The 20,427-nt window shown below is 41.5% G+C and overlaps 1 protein-coding gene across 6 annotated transcripts in view; it reads left to right on the top strand.

Annotated features, from left to right (window-relative positions):
* The window catches only part of LOC128687151 (probable 3',5'-cyclic phosphodiesterase pde-5), a 172,969-nt gene that overhangs the window by 20,636 nt on the left and 131,906 nt on the right, over positions 1 to 20,427 (top strand). For 2 of the 6 annotated variants that reach the window (XM_070092635.1, XM_070092634.1), the window contains exon 1: positions 3,191 to 3,261. The exons of the other annotated variants lie outside the window; for them this stretch is intronic. The gene's annotated coding sequence lies outside the window, so the exon portion shown is untranslated. Of the gene's footprint in view, positions 1 to 3,190; positions 3,262 to 20,427 lie in introns of those variants that run through there. 6 annotated transcript variants of the gene reach the window in all.

The raw sequence follows: 20,427 nt of genomic DNA, 5'->3' as shown, positions 1-20,427 counted from the left end.
AGTGAGCCAGATACCTCAAAGGCAATGGGGCCAGATAACATCTCTCCATGGGTCCTGAGAGAGGGAGCAGAGACGCTATGTGTACCCCTAACAACAATATTCAATACATCTATCGAAACAGGGAGATTGCCTGAGGCATGGAAGACAGCAAATGTAGTCCCAATCTTTAAAAAAAGAGACAGACATGAAGCACTAAACTACAGACCAGTGTCACTGACATGTATAGTATGCAAAATCATGGAGAAGATTATCAGGAGAAGAGTGGTGGAACACCTAGAAAGGAATGATCTCATCAACAGCAGCCAACTTGGTTTCAGGGACGGGTAATCCTGTGTCACAAACCTACTGGAGTTCTATGACATGGTGACAGCAGTAAGACAAGATAGAGAGGGGTAGGTGGATTGCATATTCTTGGACTGCAAGAAGGCGTTTGACACAGTTCCACACAAGAGATTAGTGCAAAAACTGGAGGACCAAGCAGGGATAACAGGGAAGGCACTACAATGGATCAGGGAATACTTGTCAGGAAGACAGCAGCGAGTCATGGTACGTGGCGAGGTGTCAGAGTGGGCACCTGTGACGAGCGGGGTCCCAAAGGGGTCAATCCTAGGACCAGTGCTGTTTCTGGTATTTGTGATCGACATGACGGAAGGAATAGACTCTGAGGTGTCCCTGTTTGCATATGACGTGAAGTTGATGAGAAAAATTAATTCGATCGAAGACCAGGCAGAACTACAGAGGGATTTGGACAGGCTGCAGACCTGGTCCAGCAATTGGCTCCTGAAGTTCAATCCCACCAAGTGCAAAGTCATGAAGATTGAGGAAGGGAAAAGAAGACTGCAGACGGAGTACAGTCTATGGGGCCAGAGACTACAAATCTCACTCAAGGTAAAAGATCTTGGGGTGAGTATAACACCAGGCACATCTGAAGCGCACATCAACCAAATAACGGCTGCAGCATATGGACGCCTAGCAAACCTCAGAACAGCATTCCGACATCTTAATAAGGAATCGTTCAGGACCCTGTACACCGTGTACGTTAGGCCCATATTGGAGTATGCGGCACCAGTTTGGAACCCACACCTAGCCAAGCACGTAAAGAAACTAGAGAAAGTGCAAAGGTTTGCAACAAGACTAGTCCCAGAGCTAAGAGGTATGTCCTACGAGGAGAGGTTAAGGGAAATCAACCTGACGACACTGGAGGACAGGAGAGATAGGGGTGACATGATAACGACATACAAGTACTGAGAGGAATTGACAAGGCGAACAAAGACAGGATGTTCCAGAGATTGGACACAGTAACAAGGGGACACAGTTGGAAGCTGAAGACACAGATGAATCACAGGGATGTTAGGAAGTATTTCTTCAGCCACAGAGTAGTCAGTAAGTGGAATAGTTTGGGAAGCGATGTAGTGGAGGCAGGATCCATACATAGCTTTAAGCAGAGGTATGATAAAGCTCACGGTTCAGAGAGAGTGACCTAGTAGCGATCAGTGAAGAGGCGGGGCCAGGAGCTCGGACTCGACCCCCGCAACCTCAACTAGGTGAGTACAACTAGGTGAGTACAACTAGGTGAGTACACACACACACACACACACACACACACACACACACACACACACCTACAACTGCGCTGTACGAGCCAATGGATGTATATAAAAAATGGAAATTAAGGCATTTTTGCGCACCATGGCTAAGCTTTCAAGGTCACGAGGCACCACAGGCGGTGCTGCTGCATGAATCAAATCTGAATCAATGGCAAAAATAAGTGTGTATATGTATGTGTGTGTGTGTGTGTGTGTGTGTGTGTGTGTGTGTGTGTGTGTGTGTGTGTGTGTGTGTGTGTGTGTACTCGCCTAGTTATAGTTGCAGGGGACGAGTCACAGCTCCAGGCCCCGCCTCTTCAACTGGCCGCTACCCAGTGTGTTTGTGTGTGTGTGTGTGTGCACTTATTTGTGGTTGCGGGGGTCGTGTCACAGCTCCTGGCCCCGCCTCTTCTCTGGTCGCTACTTGGTGCACCTCTCTCCTTGCTTCATGAGCTTTATCGGATCTCTTCTTAAAGCTATGTATGGATCCTGCTTCCACTACACCACTCTCCGGATTGTCCCACTTCCTGACAATTCTATGACTGAAGAAATACTTCCTAATATCCCTGTGATTCATCTGAGCGTTCAACTTCCAGTTGTGACCTCTTGTTGCTGTGTCCCATCTCTGGAACCTTCTGCCCCCCCTATCCACCTCGTCAATTCCTCTCAGTATATTATATGTTGTTATCATGTCCTCCCTATCTCCTGTCCTCATGTCGTCAGGTTGACTTCCCTTAACCTTTCCTCATAGGACATACATCTTAGCTCCTGGATAGTGTTGTTGTAAATCTTTGCACTTTCTCTGATTTCTTGAAGTGCTTGACCAGGTGTGGGTTCCATACTGGTGCTGTATACTCCAGTATAGGCCTGACGTACACTGTGTATAGCGTCTTGAACGACTCCTCATTCAGGTATCTAAACGCTATTCTTAGGTTTGCCAGGCTCCCATATGTTGAAGCAATTATTTGGTTGATGTGCGCCTCAGGAGATATGCTCGGTATCATACTCACCCCAAGATCCTTTTCCTTGAGTGAGGTTTGCAGTCTTTGACCCCCTAGACCGTCTTCTTTCACCTTCCCCAATCTTCATGACTTTGCACTTAGTGGGGATTAAACTCCAGAAGCCAGTTGTAGCAGCCTGTCCAGATTCCTTCGTAGTCCTGCCTGATCCTGTATGTGTGTGTGTAGGTATGCCAGAGGAAGGTAGATAAATAAGAAGGCCAAAGGAAGGTAGGTAGGTAGGCCAGAGGAAGGTAGGTAGGTAGGCCAGACGAAGGTAGGTAGGAAGTCCAGAAGAAGGTAGATAAGTAGTCTAGAAGAAGGTAGATAGGTAGGCCAGAGGAAGGTAAGTAGGGCAGGGTGGTGGTGCTGGTGTATGTTTTCCTGACCTGCATCAGGTGAATAGCTGAAGGCACGGGGGTGTGGGCAGCAGAAACAGCAGCTGAGACAGCTGGATGGCAGCCCTGGGTCAACAGCCCCCCTGCAGCCTATCCAGCAGCAGCAGCAGCAGTGTGGCGAGGGGCGGGAGGTGCTGAGGGTGGATGAGGAGGAGGCTGGGCAGCCACCACCGCCTTGCATCACATCTCAAGGTCATGGACTGGCTGCCCCGCCTCAGTCTAGTACCCACAGTCTTGGCGCACGGTTGCATCTCGTCACGCGCACCTCATAGCCCTCGTGTAACGCTACCTCTTGTGTGAACGCTACCTGCGTGCCCTCGTGTGACCGTTACCCGCTGCTAGCGGGAATGCTACGTACTGCGTTACGCGTCCCCCACGCTGCTGTTACGTCGTGTAGTGCTCCATAAAGTCACATATCATGAACTTTAACTGGCACGCTGTTATTGAGACTTACAGGAGACAGTGAGATAAGACCAGACAATGTTTTCCAATGGATCTTGCGACACAAGCTCACGTAATCAAATGTCTGCAGGAACACCGGAAGTAACACCTAGTTCCTCGTACTGGTATATAACGGGAGGAGGAGAAGGAGGTCTTCCGTGTGTCTCCAGCATTGGATGGATAATGAGAAACGTTAAGTACGTAGTGTGGTGGCGGTGACGTCAGGATAACAGCAGAGATCTGCTGTTGGTGTTTGCTGCTGCTACTGCTGCTGCTCCTCGTGCTGCAACTGCTCCTGCTGCTACATCACCTGCTGTTGGTACCGCTGCTGCTGAGGCAGTGATAGCGTCTGTGTGAACTCTTTCTCACCTTTCGTTACGTCCGGGAGTTTTAAGTCTGGCCTCTGAGGCCCGTGTCTCAGCCCTCAGTAATTTGAGGTGACTGAACCTGCGAACTGTTTCACCTTCCATTATTTTGACGAGAAAAGACACACTGTACAAGACAAGCTTGGGTTAGGACAACGTTTCCCCCTTTGTAGAGCTTTATGAAGTCACGGCTTGATAAAGCTCTACACAAAGCGAAACATGCCTTGATTAAACCCTACACAGAGTGAAACATGCTTTGATTAAACTACACAGAGCGAAACGTTGCCCCAATAAACAGGTAGTTCTGCGACGTTTCTTCCCTCCATTCCTGCAGGCTATTTTGTTCCAATATTTTTGTTCCATCTTTCTGTTACACTGACGCTGCAAAAGTGCTTGTCAGTGGTACAGAGTTACTTTGCTTTACTGTTCCAACGGTGCCCCACTGATCTGTTAACTGTTATTGTCTTCTTGTTCTGTTAACTGTTATTGTCTTCTTGCTCTGTTAACTGTCATTGTTTCATTGTTAACTGTTATTGTTCTCTTCTGTTAACTGTTATTTATTTCTTGTTCTGTTAACTGTTATTATTTTCTTGTTCTGTTAACTGTTATTGTTTTCTTGTTCTGTTAACTGTCATTGTTTCATTGTTAACTGTTATTGTTCTCTTCTGTTAACTGTTATTTATTTCTTGTTCTGTTAACTGTTATTATTTTCTTGTTCTGTTAACTGTTATTGTTTTCTTGTTCTGTTAACTGTCATTGTTTCCTTGTTAACTGTTATTGTTCTCTTTTGTTAACTGTTATTTATTTCTTGTTCTGTTAACTGTTATTATTTTCTTGTTCTGTTAACTGTTATTGTTTTCTTGTTCTGTTAACTGTCATTGTTTCCTTGTTAACTGTTATTGTTCTCTTCTGTTAACTGTTATTTATTTCTTGTTCTGTTAACTGTTATTATTTTCTTGTTCTGTTAACTGTTATTGTTTTCTTGTTCTGTTAACTGTCATTGTTTCCTTATTAACTGTTATTGTTCTCTTCTGTTAACTGTTATTTATTTCTTGTTCTGTTAACTGTTATTATTTTCTTGTTCTGTTAACTGTTATTGTTTTCTTGTTCTGTTAACTGTTATTGTTTCCTTGTTCAGTTAACTGTTATTGTCTCTTTGTTCTGTTAGCTGTTATTGTTCACGTGTTCTGTTAACTGTTATTGTCTCCTTGTTCTGTTAACTGTTATTGTCTCCTTGTTCTGTTAACTGTTATTGTTTCCTTGTTCTGTTAACTGTTATTGTTTCCTTGTTCTGTTAACTGTTATTGTTTCTTTGTTCTATTACATGTTATTGTTTCTTTCTTCGCTGTTGTCTTTCTACCAGGTATTCCCTGATCCATTGTAGTGCCTTCCCTGTTATCCCTGCCTGGTCCTACAGTTTTTGCACTAATCTCTTGTGTGGAACTGTATCAAACGCCTTCGTACAGTCCAAGAAAATGCAGTCTACCCACCTTTCTTCATCTTGTCTTACTGCCGTCACCCTGTCATAGAGCTCCAGTAGGTTTGTGCCAGGATTTTCGGTCCCTGAAACCATGCTGGCTGTCGTTGATAAGCTCATTCCTTTCTAGGTGCTCCACCACTCTCCTGATAATCTTCTCCATGACCATGTATACTATACATGTCAGTGACACTGGTCTGTAGTTTAATGCTTCGTGTCTGTCTCCCTTTTTTTTTTAAATTGGGACCACATTTACTGTCTTCCATACCTCAGGTAGTCGCCCTGTTTCGATAGATGTGTTGAAGATTGTTGCTAGTGGTACACAACATGCCTCTGCTCCCTCTCTCAGTGTGTGTGTGTGTTTGTGTGTGTGTGTGTGTTTGTGTGTGTGTTTGTGTGTGTACTCACCTATTTGTACTCACCTATTTGTGGTTGCAGGGGTCGAGTCCTAGCTCCTGGCCCCGCCTCTTCACCGGTTGCTACTAGGCCCTCTCTCTCCCCGCTCCATGAGCTTTATCAAACCTCGTCTTAAAACTGTGTATGGTTCCTGCCTCCACTACGTCATTTTCTAGGCTATTCCACTGCCTTACAACTCTATGACTGAAGAAATACTTCCTACTATCTCTCTGACTCATTTGTGTCTTCAACTTCCAATTGTGGCCTCTTGTTTCTGTGTCCCCTCCCTGGAACATCCTGTCCTTGTCCACCTTGTCTATTCCACGCAGTATTTTATATGTCGTTATCATGTCTCCCCTGACCCTCCTGTCCTCCAGTGTCGTCAGGCCGATTTCCCTTAATCTTTCTTCATAGGACATTCCCCTTAGCTCTGGAACTAACCTTGTTGCAAACCTTTGTACTTTCTCTAGTTTCTTGACGTGCTTTATCAAGTGCGGGTGTGTGTGTGTGTGTGTGTGTGTGTGTGTGTGTGTGTGTGTGTGTGTGTGTGTATGTGTGTGTGTGTGTGTGTGTGTGTACTCACCTATTTGTGGTTGCATGGGTCGAGTCCTAGCTCCTGGCCCCGACCACATTTACTGTCTTCCATACCTCAGGTAGTCGCCCTGTTTCGATAGATGTGTTGAAGATTGTTGCTAGTGGTACACAACATGCCTCTGCTCCCTCTCTCAGTGTGTGTGTGTGTTTGTGTGTGTGTGTGTGTTTGTGTGTGTGTGTTTGTGTGTGTGTGTGTGTGTGTGTGTGTGTGTGTGTGTGTGTGCGTGTGCGTGCGCGGCGGGGGACATAAATGTCTTAAGTCCTATGTATGGTAAGTGAGCTGCGTGTCAGAGGTATTAAGGAATACGTCATATGCGTTATGTGTGCATGGCGTGTACGTGGTAATCACGTGCACCATGATACATGCGTCCTTATATTGCGATGTACGTGTCGGGTGCACCGCAATACAGGTGGTGACGTAATGTTTGCCTTGTAAAAAAAAAAGGGGTAGATTTGTGGGTACCATCCTTCCGCTGTGGTTTACCTTCACTAAAGTGCGCCAAGCAAATGCATAAATGCAGCGGTGTAGCCGCTGTATTTGTTGTTACGTCCGTATGTCGCTGCAGTTGTTGTCACTGTAGTTGTTGTTACGTCCGTATGTCACTAGTTGCTGATGGTGTTTACGCGTGCGTTGTAATAATTTAATAGTTTATGCATGCGTTCCAATATTTACAAAAGCAAAACAGTATCCGTGGCGTCCCATTACTTCCTGTACCAAAACCTGCAACAATACACTCTTCTGTAAATAAAAAAAAAAATTGTAGCGGATTAACATGATAGCGAAAGCAACAGGTTATCCCGGTACTTCCTGGGCCCAGCTGATACATGACATGACAGACAGAGGAGGCTACCTTCATGTAAAATAAATATTTCCTGGCCTCGTGCGATATAAAATGGCGACTCTGTGTTTTGAAAAAACACGGGAGTAACGTCTTGTCAAAATATTTGTCGCCATTTATAATATTTCCCGGTGATAACATTATTGCCACATAATATTCCACCATGATAACATTGCGTGTGTCGCTGGTAATATCTCCCGCTGATAATAACGGTGTTTATCTTAGGTTATCTCTGCCTGATGCTTTATTTGTATTTTTTTGTTTACTAATCTGTAATCTTCACTGGACTAATTTTAACACTAACTTCCATACTACGGAATTGATCTTCCTTGAAACCTGTTATCCATTTATCAAGATTTACTCAGTTTTCCGTTACTATTCTTCTGTTTTACTTCTTACAAGGGACTAGTGAGTTCTTGATGTGCACTCAGTTCATCTGCATGTACGCGACCAATTATATTCGGTATGCTACTTTCAGATAAAAACAACATTTGTCTCACCAAAGAATGAAAAGTCATCTAAGTGATTAGAGTTCTTATTAACATCTTAGTCAGATCTTAGCTACACCTTAGCCAGACCTAAGCTGTGTCGCACAACAAGTGGTTACACCATCTTTTAAACCGAGAAGGTAGCAAATGTTGAGATCAGTCTCTCAGCCTTGCAAGAGGTGGTCAGTCCCTCAGCCTTGCAGGAGGTGGTCAGTCCCCTTAGCCTCGCAGGAGGTGGTCACTCCATCAGTCTCGCAGGAGGTGGTCAGTCCCTCAGCCTTGTTGCCCAGTTTACAAACACGTGAGGCTCCATCACCAACACACGAGGTTCCATCACAAACACATGAGGCTCCATCACAAACATACTAGGCTCCATCACAAACACACGAGGCTCCATCACAAACATACTACGCTCCATCACAAACACACGAGGCTCCATCACAAACATACTAGGCTCCATCACAAACACTCGAGGCTCCATCACAAAAACACTAAGGTCCATCACCACCACACGGAGTTCCATCACCAACAACACGGGTATCATGTACCTGAGTCAGGCCAACAAGGTCTTGAGGGGTAAATGGCTCCGTCATGGTACTAGATGGCAGTGAGAGAGGAAACTCTGTACCTTGACTAAGTTTGCCCTGAAAAACTTACGCCTTTTTCCGGTTGAGTTGTCTCACGTTTTATTCTTTGTTGAGATATCCCATATTTTATGTTTTTTGGTTGATTTATGTCACATTTTATTTGTTGAGTTACCCTACATTTTATATTTTTTGGCTGAGTTATCCCACATTTTATGTTTTTTTTTTTTTGGTTGAGTTACACCACTTTTTGGGTTGAGTTATGCCACATTTTATGTTTTTTTGGTTGAGTTATCCTTTGTGGAACTTCATTAGAGAGGCCTTACCGAAGTTCCTGTACTCGGTATCGTACTCTTTATCTTGGTCCACCAACTCGAGCACATTAGTAAACTAGGTTAGTAAATTCGTAAGGCAAGACCACCAGTTTGTTGATGTTTTCTGGTTGAGTTTTATGGAGTTTATCTTTTTCGGTTCAATCATCCGAGTGTTGACATTTTATGGTTTAGTCATTCCAATACCAATGTGTTTGGTTGAGTTATCCAAACACATTGGTATTTTGTGGTAGAATCATCCCAGTGTTGCTGTTTTGTGGTTCACTCTGATGCATAAGGTCACGTGGAAGCTGTCCCTAGCACCAGAATCTTACCTGTGAATATTTCATGCTTCCCTGGTTGGTTGACTGGTTCTGTCTCTCTCTCTCTCTCTCTCTCTCTCTCTCTCTCTCTCTCTCTCTCTCTCTCTCTCTCTCTCTCTCTCTCTCTCTCTCTCTCTCGTTCATTTCAACAACTTCATTAGGGCGAGCAGTTAATAATGGGAAACCCTGGTTTAATATTAGTAGAGGTAGAGATAGAAGCAGTAATGGTGGTTGTGGGTACCACAGCGGTGGCCACGTGCAGAGTACTGTCCGCTGAGAAGCTGCTGAGGATATCCGGTTGCTCTCGTTCACCCGCACCACAGCATCCAGAAGCAGAATTAGTGGTAGTCAGAAATTGGACCACTGGTACACACAACAACTCTGCGGCTAGCAGTGGAGTACCGCCGGTAGTTAAAGGTGGGAACAGTGCTAAAATGTAGAGGAAGTTTCTTGTCCATTCAATCCATCCGTTTCTCTCTCTCTCTTATAAATTCCACGTATTCCAAGTATGGTATGGTATGGTATGTTGATTACCCTGTTGGTGGGAGGGTGTAGCCAGCCACTCCCCACGCTCATGTCTGCTGCTCCTGTGTTGACTGTACTGTTGGGTCCTGCCCAATTTTTTGCCGAGGTAGCAACAGAGACTGCCAACGGCCCACAAAAACGTTTTCCTCTCCACCTCCTACTCATACTGAGAGTTGTCGAACGCTGCTATCCACAGAAACAGTGTCCCTTCTCCCAACTCTCTCTCTCTCTCTCTCTCTCTCTCTCACTCACTTTGATCACGATGTAATCCACAGCTACTACCTCTATCACATTGTTCACTCTGCCTTGTATACATAGTCTCTCTCTTGTTCACTCTACCATTCAATGAAATAGTCTCTCTCTCTCTCTCTCTCTCTCTCTCTCTCTCTCTCTCTCTCTCTCTCTCTCTCTCTCTCTCTCTCTCTCTCTCTCTCTCTCTCTCTCTCTCTCTCTCTCTCTCTCTCTCTCTCTCTCTCTCTCTCTCTCTCTCTCTCTCTCTCTCTCTCTCTCTCTCTCTCTCTCTCTCTCTCTCTCTCTCTTTGTTCATGCTGCCATCTACACGAATATCTTCCACAACATTGTTGACAGCTGAAGCAGGACTAGGTGGTACCAAGCTACCAGATGACTCGTAAAAGCGTATAAAAACTGCCGTGAGACGATCAGGAGGCTCAAGCCTCATCCTCCTGCCTTCCCTACCTATCCAAGAGGATCAGGAGGGCTGAGCCTCACATTCCTGCTTCCCCCACGACTCTCACCCCTCTCTTCCATCCTCGAGTGACAGACTGGATGTTATCCAAGACTGCTAACAACTCTCATTACCCAGTGTTCTATAACCAGCCTGTGTTAATAGCATGGTATCACATAGTTACAACATGGTATCACATAGTTACAACATGGTATCACATAGTTACAACATGGTATCACATAGTTACAACATGGTATCACATAGTTACAACATGGTATCACATAGCTACAACATGGTATCACATAGTTACAACATGGTATCACATAGTTACAACATGGTATCACATAGTTACAACATGGTATCACATAGTTACAACATGGTATCACATAGTTACAACATGGTATCACATAGAACATGGTATCACATAGTTACAACATGGTATCATATAGTTACAACATGGTATCACATAATTACAACATGTTATCACATAGTTACAACTTGGTATCACATAGTTACAACTTGGTATCACATAGTTACAACATGGTATCACATAGTTACAACATGGTATCACATAGTTACAACATGGTTTCACATAGTTACAACAAGGTATCACATAGTTACAACATGGTATCACATAGTTACAACAAGGTATCACATAGTTACAACTTGGTATCACATAGTTACAACAAGGTATCACATAGTTACAACATGGTATCACATAGTTACAACAAGGTATCACATAGTTACAACTTGGTATCACATAGTTACAACACGGTATCAGCTACAACATGGTATCACTTAGAAAAAGACATCCTGACCTTATACAGTAAGTTAGGAACTTACTAACTAGGGCAGCAAAGCGACAAGCGTGCAGAAACACACGTAATACACATCAAAACACCTTATTTTCAAGATTCAGGCAGGATTGAGTTTTACTAAGTCAGAATGAAGTCTAAATTCTTGAACGAAGTGTCATCTAAAATCAAGACTGTGCTGCTAGTCTTTATTACCCGTCTACGACACTTACTGGCGCGTGTCTCAGAATTTCTGTTAAATTATTTCAACCCAAAAATTCCCCTTAATAATTGCGTCCCTCATCAACCCCCGATGGAGGAAAAAGTGTGTGTGTGTGTATGTGTGTGTGTGTGTGTGTGTGTGTGTGTGTGTGTGTGTGTGTGTGTGTGTGTGTGTGTGTGTGTGTGTGTGTTCCTCAATTAACGTTATTTTTTTTAGTTTGCTATTTTTTATTCCCGAGTAGCTACATTTTTAATAGTTTGCGACAACCTGGACATGTCCAAAAACACATTTTAAGAGGAAGGAAAAAATCAAGTATCGATGGCTCCATCAAAATTCTATTAAGATAAAAACATGCATAATTTCGCCGCCAGTGATGCTGGCTGCTCTCCTCGGACTTATGAAGTTCTTCAACTGGTTATAAATTACAAAAAGATATTGCTAACTCTTGCTGTTTGACCCTAAGCTAAGGATAGTAGAGGACCCAGGACTCAACCTTGTAGGACTCGTTAGCTAAGTTTTACCCTTTTTTTAAGTATTTTAACGCTCATTTACCTCTCTAGTTACCGTACTAGCAGCCAGGTGCTGAGGTTACTGGTGTTCCATATGTCTGGGACCAAAAGAAATCCATCTTTGTCACACCATCATTCTTAGTGCTCTTCATCGTGTATTTGGTGACTTGATATCTCGTCTGCATTCGTATATCAGTAGTAATGGCGGACACATTACCTGGAGTTTACCCGGAGAGGGTTTTTTTGAACACATTCTATAAATACAATTCTTTATTGCTGCCTTTTTTGCATATTCTCGATTTCCAGACTTATGGAACACACCCCCATAGGAAGAAAATAACTCAGCTGTGTGTCAGTGAGTTAGGTGGTGGTGGCTGTGGTTTGTTTATCAGGACAGAGGATAAAAATGCCTTCTAACATGGGTCTGTGGCTATTGATGGCCAGAAACTGCTTAGGGATTCTTTGGCTTACAGGAACTGTGTTTCACACCACCGGTTTAAAAGGATCACGAGGGGATAGTTTTCCGTTGTGGTGACGACCTTATGGGCATCTATCATTTAATGACCGGTTTAGCTATCGAGCTTCAAAGGAGGTGCGTAGTTGTTATGGGGAGGTGGGAGACACCGGAGAACAGCCTTGCTTAGCATCAACTACGATAGTAATAAGAAGACATACATATTTTTACAACGTTTTGCCCACTGGAGGTTTCATCAGTGGGTGAAACCTTGTAACCTAGTATATTTATGTGGCTTACAGTCATGTGTCGACATCAGCCAAGATAATGAAGCCTCCGGAACCCCGACATGAACTCCTTACACCTGGGCAGAATCGCCTTAAACCTGGTCAAAATTCCAAGCGGTCGCTGTATCCAGTATGAGCGGAATATATCAAGTTTAAGGTTGGTATTACGCTACATACTGAAGCTACCAAGATTGAAACACGTGGCACAGATCACGCAGTGTTGATACCAGGGTTAAACAGCGCTATTCCAGTCACAAAGTTTCTATGCCAGACTGAAACAGCGTGATGAGCATTTATAACCAAACATTAACCACAACCTACGCATCAAAACGCTTTTTTTTTACCTATTTTTTCTGCCGACATATCTCCAATAGATTAATTTTTTCCTCTCTCGTCTATGAACTAAACGACTGAAAACTCAATATTTTCAGATATCAGATATTTTCCATCCTCGTTGCTTTCGATAAACCCTTTTTTAAAGGAGAAAGGGGTGAGAGAGGGAAGTGTTTGAGGGAAGGAAGGTCTCTGCCGACCGTTCATAAATACAACAGCAACAATCTCATACAAGGTCACTGCGAGGAACGTTCTCTCCAAGGTAACAGGGATGAAGGTATTGAAGGAAGTGGAGCTATTCTTCCTTTCCTTAAACCAAACCAGATTACCTCGCATTCCTCTGACGCTGTTTAACCTCTGTGAGCTTAAAACTCTTCCTTCCCCGTGAAGATAATAACAATAATTTGAGGAATGATATTATGCAAGAGAAAGTCCAACTGTTGACGCTGTTATCTTGTTTGTGTCCCTCTGACCTTGCTTAATATTTTGATACATGGATAAAGATAACTTCAGAAAGTGTCAGATATATTAATCTTCATTATTAAAAAAATGTGGTGAGGAATAAAAGTGAGGAGAACCATATTCAACATAGTTAGTTGTAAACAGGTAGGCACGTCGGGGAGAATATATTCCTCTGAGCTACTTCATGCAACAGCAGGAGTGTGTTGCCTTATTCCACCCAGAGACATCGGCGTCACTGACTGACAGGCACAAACGTCACAGGTAAACACTTTGAGCAAGGTGGGAACATTGTATACGGATGAAATGAAAGAGTGTTTGTGGATTGGTGTAAACAGCATCGCGCTTGTCTTCCTGCAGACGATGGTCTTAGGGCGCCCCGTGCATACCTGGTTACCTTACAGAGCCTCAGGTGAAGTTCAGGTGACAGGTAGAGGTGACGGGTGACACCCGTGTCTTTCTCTTTGCTTGATTTCTGTTTGTTCTTTGTTCATGTGGTAAACTGACTGATCTTGCTTCTTCACCCATATGGTACACTGACGGAACTTGCAGCTTCACCCATATGGTACACTGACGGAACTTGCAGCTTCACCCATATGGTACACTGATGGATCTTGCAGCTTCAAACATGTACACTATTTGGATGTCTTGTATCTAAAACCACTTTCATTTATTAAAATTTTTGTGACAGAATTCGAGCAATCACTTTTAAAGCCATTCTTGTAACCGGTCAAGGAAATATTGCAGTCTCTCTCAGTCTTCTTCTTCTGTCTTACTTGATGCAACATGATTCTTCCTTATTGGTCGTTGACAAGGTAAATGTAGTCGAAAAAATCTGTATTTTTGGGGGGTTATATTTCCACGGCCTTGTCATAGTTTTGACTCAGCATAACGAAGAGTGACGTGGTGTTCCTAGAAGCATATTTTTTCTCACTGGAAACTTTATCCCTCAAGATTATTCCCCTAATCTCTTTCTATCGCATTCTATCGTTAACGCCTTTTTTTTCCTTTAGATTTTTCTGTATACCCAATTTCAGACTGATGTCGAGGGTTAGCACCCAGTGGTCTCTTGCTCTTCCGTATGGCAGTCACTGATGGCTGATACTCGCCCCTCCAACTTTCGTGTGCAGTCAGCTCTCACACTTTCTTTGTCGCTTCTTGACATAATAAGTTATGGAGCTCCTTGTCATAGCTTCGCAAAAAAAACAAAGCTACGATATTTACTTTGCCTCCTTGTGGCTTTGTGGAACATGGCTGGTTATTTTCGTTGTTCTCCATAAGAGTTTCAGTTTTCTCAGTTTGTTTATCCTTGGTTGTCTCTTGTTTGCCTCTCCTGCTGCTCCCTCCACTACATTATTTGCCGTTTTTATAGGTGGGGCTTTCAGTGTTTGAGGAGTGGGGCGCTATGTCTATATGAGTCGCCTCCTGTTTATGGGAGTGGAAGTTACTTAGGTGTGCGTTGTTCACTGTTTGTCGGTGCAGGAAGTTACAGATGATAAGACTTATTGTTGTATTTTTTGTTAGATTTTTCTACCTCATAGACAGTGTTAATGCTAGTTACTTCCATAACTTATTGCTCCCTTACCAGAAATGGTAGCTCTTCATTTTTTTCTCCTATTGTAAGGTATTCTGTTGGGAATACTGCATTTGATTATCTGCGAATGTTGTGTTAATTGCTGCTACTACGTCCGAGTGTGGGGGGGGGGGGAGGAGAAACTCATGATACCCAGTTTCTAGCAACACACACACACACACACACACAGGGGGCCAGGAGATGTGAATCGAACCTTGCAACCACAACTAGGTGAGTACACACACACACAAGGTGAAAATTACACAACTGTGCAAACAACAAAGACCAAGTATTTAAAACAGGTGAAAAAATATATAAAGTTAGATAAAACGAGTACCAACATACCGAGGCGAGTACCAACATACCAAGGCGAGTACCAACATACCGAGCCGAGTAGTATACTTGTCTTCACGTCAGATAGCATACCTTCCTCAGGAGAGGGAGGGTGGATATACTCATTGGCAGAGAGACAAACTTAATTACAGAGAACTTTTCACCCGTAAAACAAGCGTTCTCAAGTCAGTGGAGATACCTGACTCTATCTTCGTCCGTCACCTTCTCTTTGTCTCCTATAACTGACCTTTGTGCCTGTTTACGTACAAGCTGTGGGTACTTAAATACCCATTATTATTATTTAATTCTTCTTCTTCTTCTTCTTCTTCTTCTTCATCTTCTTCTTCTTCTTCTTCTTCTTCTTCTTCTTCTTCTTCTTCTTCTTCTTCTTCTTCTTCTTCTTCTTCTTCTTCTTCTTCTTCTTCTTCTTCTTCATATATATATATATATATATATATATATATATATATATATATATATATATATATATATATATATATATATATATATATATATATATATATATATATATATATATATATATATATATATATATATATATATATATATATATATATATATATATATATATATATATATATATATATATATATATATATATATATATATATATATATATATGCAAAACAACCACTCTGGAAGAATAGAGAAATTCCAAGCGCTTTCGTGACTACTCACATTATCAAGGAACTATGAAAGTAAAGCATCAAAGGAAGCTATATAAGGGGTCTGGCCAACACCTCACTATCAGATCCCACAACGGTTAAACACCTGACGCGCGGCGACCCAACTTGGACAGGTCCTTTGCACAACTCACCCACAAACTATTCTACCCAAGAAAATTTAAAAATTATTATTTGTCCAGTGTATTATTAAATTCTTCCCAAATTCTATTAATTATAAATGGATCTAATTTATATAAACCAAAGGAAATATTCATATTATTGTCAAAACTGCTTTTTATGAAACAAGATTCAATTATATTCCTGTCGACCATGGACTTGCTTGATACTACTTTCTCAACTTTTTGAAAATCAGTTGGATGGTTAAAATCTCTTACATGAATAAATAGAGCATTGGAATCTTGTCCAGTTCTAATGCTATATTTATGTTGTTTTAATCTTAGTTCGAGATTTTTACCAGTTTGACCGTAATAAACTTTATCGCAAATTTTACAAGGAATCTTATAGACACATCCATCAGCATTTTGGGGGAAATTCTTTATCAAAAGTTTTTTTACTGTATCAAGATTTTTGAATACAACTTTAATATTAAAAGTCTTAAGAAGAGAAGGCATATCAACCAAGTTTTCATGGTAAGGGAGAACCAACATATTTTTAGTTGAATAAGGCTGGTTGTCCCTTTTTGGATTGTAAAAAGTATTTCTAGCAACTTTAAAAGATTTATCAATTACATTTCTTGGGTATTTTAAATCATTACCTATTTCATAAATTTTGGATATTTCCTCATCTATGAATTCAGGACTACAAATTCGTGAAGCTCTCAAAAACATTGATGAGAAAACAGACAGTTTGACTCTATCTTGATGCGAGGAATAATAGTGGACATAGGAACAGTTATTTGTAGGTTTTCCTATGTCCACTATTATTCCACGCATCAAGATCGAGTCAAACTGTCTGTTTTCTCATCAATGTTTTTGAGAGCTTTACGAATTTGTAGTCCTGAGTTCATAGATGAGGAAATATCCAAAATTTATGAAATAGGTAATGATTTAAAATACCCAAGAAATGTAATTGATAAATCTTTTAAAGTTGCTAGAAATACTTTTTACAATCCAAAAAGGGACAACCAGCCTTATTCAACTAAAAATATGTTGGTTCTCCCTTACCATGAAAACTTGGTTGATATGCCTTCTCTTCTTAAGACTTTTAATATTAAAGTTGTATTCAAAAATCTTGATACAGTAAAAAAAAACTTTTGATAAAGAATTCCCCCCAAAATGCTGATGGATGTGTCTATAAGATTCCTTGTAAAATTTGCGATAAAGTTTATTACGGTCAAACTGGTAAAAATCTCGAACTAAGATTAAAACAACATAAATATAGCATTAGAACTGGACAAGATTCCAATGCTCTATTTATTCATGTAAGAGATTTTAACCATCCAATTGATTTTCAAAAAGTTGAGAAAGTAGTATCAAGCAAGTCCATGGTCGACAGAAATATAATTGAATCTTGTTTCATAAAAAGCAGTTTTGACAATAATATGAATATTTCCTTTGGTTTATATAAATTAGATCCATTTATAATTAATAGAATTTGGGAAGAATTTAATAATACACTGGACAAATAATAATTTTTAAATTTTCTTGGGTAGAATAGTTTGTTGGTGAGTTGTGCAAAGGACCTGTCCAGTTGAGCCGGAGCGCGTCAGGTGTTTAACCGTTGTGGGATCTGATAGTGAGGTTGTTGGCCAGACCTTTTATATAGCTTCCTTGGATACTTTACTTTCATAGTTCCTTGATAATGTGAGTAGTCACGAAAGCGCTTGGAATTTCTCTATTCTTTCAGAGTGGTTGTTTTGCATATTCTGAAATCACCTGTTTACTGTGATCTTATTGCACATATATATATATATATATATATATATATATATATATATATATATATATATATATATATATATATATATATATATATATATATATATATATATATATATATATTTATTTATTTATTTATTTATTATCACACTGGCCGATTCCCACCAAGGCAGGGTGGCCCGAAAAAGAAAAACTTTCACCATCATTCACTCCATCACTGTCTTGCCAGAAGGGTGCTTTACACTACAGTTTTTAAACTGCAACATTAACACCCCTCCTTCAGAGTGCAGGCACTGTACTTCCCATCTCCAGGACTCAAGTCCGGCCTGCCGGTTTCCCTGAACCCCTTCATAAATGTTACTTTGCTCACACTCCAACAGCACGTCAAGTATTAAAAACCATTTATCTCCATTCACTCCTATCAAACACGCTCACGCATGCCTGCTGGAAGTCCAAGCCCCTCGCACACAAAACCTCCTTTACCCCCTCCCTCCAACCTTTCCTAGGCCGACCCCTACCCCGCCTTCCTTCCACTACAGACTGATAAACTCTTGAAGTTATTCTGTTTCGCTCCATTCTCTCCATATGTCCGAACCACATCAACAACCCTTCCTCAGCCCTATGGACAACAGTTTTGGTAATCCCGCACCTCCTCCTAACTTCCAAACTACGAATTCTCTGTATTATATTCACACCACACATTGCTCTCAGACATGACATCTCCACTGCCTCCAGCCTTCTCCTCGCTGCAACATTCATCACCCATGCTTCACACCCATATAAGAGCGTTGGTAAAACTATACTCTCATACATTCCCCTCTTTGCCTCCAAGGACAAAGGTCTTTGTCTCCACAGACTCCTAAGTGCACCACTCACTCTTTTCCCCTCATCAATTCTATGATTCACCTCATCTTTCTTAGACCCATCCGCTGACACGTCCACTCCCAAATACCTGAATACATTCACCTCCTCCATACTCTCTCCCTCCAATCTGATATCCAATCTTTCATCACCTAATCTTTTTGTTATCCTCATAACCTTACTCTTTCCTGTATTCACTTTCAATTTTCTTCTTTTGCACACTCTACCAAATTCATCCACCAATCTCTGCAACTTCTCTTCAGAATCTCCCAAGAGCACAGTGTCATCAGCAAAGAGCAACTGTGACAACTCCCACTTTATGTGTGATTCTTTATCTTTTAACTCCACGCCTCTTGCCAAGACCCTCGCATTTACTTCTCTTACAACCCCATCTATAAATATATTAAACAACCACGGTGACATCACACATCCTTGTCTAAGGCCTACTTTTACTGGGAAATAATTTCCCTCTTTCCTACATACTCTAACTTGAGCCTCACTATCCTCGTAAAAACTCTTAACTGCTTTCAGTAACCTACCTCCTACACCATACACCAGCAACATCTGCCACATTGCCCCCCTATCCACCCTGTCATACGCCTTTTCCAAATCCATAAATGCCACAAAGACCTCTTTAGCCTTATCTAAATACTGTTCACTTATATGTTTCACTGTAAACACCTGGTCCACACACTCCCTACCTTTCCTAAAGCCTCCTTGTTCATCTGCTATCCTATTCTCCGTCTTACTCTTAATTCTTTCAATAATAACTCTACCATACACTTTGCCAGGTATACTCAACAGACTTATCCCCCTATAATTTTTGCACTCTCTTTTATCCCCTTTGCCTTTATGCAAAGGAACTATGCATGCTCTCTGCCAATCCCTAGGTACCTTACCCTCTTCCATACATTTATTAAATAATTGCACCAACCACTCCAAAACTATATCCCCACCGGCTTTTAACATTTCTGTCTTTATCCCATCAATCCCGGCTGCCTTACCCCCTTTCATTTTACCTACTGCCTCACGAACTTCCCCCACACTCACAACTGGCTCTTCCTCACTCCTACAAGATGTTGTTCCTCCTTGCCCTATACACGAAATCACAGCTTCCCTATCTTCATCAACATTTAACAATTCCTCAAAATATTCCCTCCATCTTCCCAATACCTCTAACTCTCCATTTAATAACTCTCCTCTCCTATTTTTAACCGACAAATCCATTTGTTCTCTAGGCTTTCTTAACTTGTTAATCTCACTCCAAAAATTTTTCTTATTTTCAACAAAATTTGTTGATAACATCTCACCCACTCTCTCATTTGCTCTCTTTTTACATTGCTTCACCACTCTCTTAACCTCTCTCTTTTTCTCCATATACTCTTCCCTCCTTGCATCACTTCTACTTTGTAAAAACTTCTCATATGCTAACTTTTTCTCCCTTACTACTCTCTTCACATCATCATTCCACCAATCGCTCCTCTTCCCTCCCGCACCCACTTTCCTGTAACCACAAACTTCTGCTGAACACTCTAACACTACATTTTTAAAACTACCCCATACCTCTTCGACCCCATTGCCTATGCTCTCATTAGCCCATCTATCCTCCAATAGCTGTTTATATCTTACCCTAACTGCCTCCTCTTTTAGTTTATAAACCTTCACCTCTCTCTTCCGTGATGCTTCCATTCTCCTTGTATCCCATCTACCTTTTACTCTCAGTGTAGCTACAACTAGAAAGTGATCTGATATATCTGTGGCCCCTCTATAAACATGTACATCCTGAAGTCTACTCAACAGTCTTTTATCTACCAATACATAATCCAACAAACTACTGTCATTTCGCCCTACATCATATCTTGTATACTTATTTATCCTCTTTTTCTTAAAATATGTATTACCTATAACTAAGCCCCTTTCTATACAAAGTTCAATCAAAGGGCTCCCATTATCATTTACACCTGGCACCCCAAACTTACCTACCACACCCTCTCTAAAAGTTTCTCC

Source organism: Cherax quadricarinatus, chromosome 40 (genome assembly GCF_038502225.1).
Source record: "Cherax quadricarinatus isolate ZL_2023a chromosome 40, ASM3850222v1, whole genome shotgun sequence".
In the NCBI taxonomy this organism is placed as follows: domain Eukaryota; kingdom Metazoa; phylum Arthropoda; class Malacostraca; order Decapoda; family Parastacidae; genus Cherax; species Cherax quadricarinatus.
The sequence above is the reverse complement of the archived record's forward strand: the minus strand, read 5'-3'. Positions and strand labels throughout refer to the sequence as shown.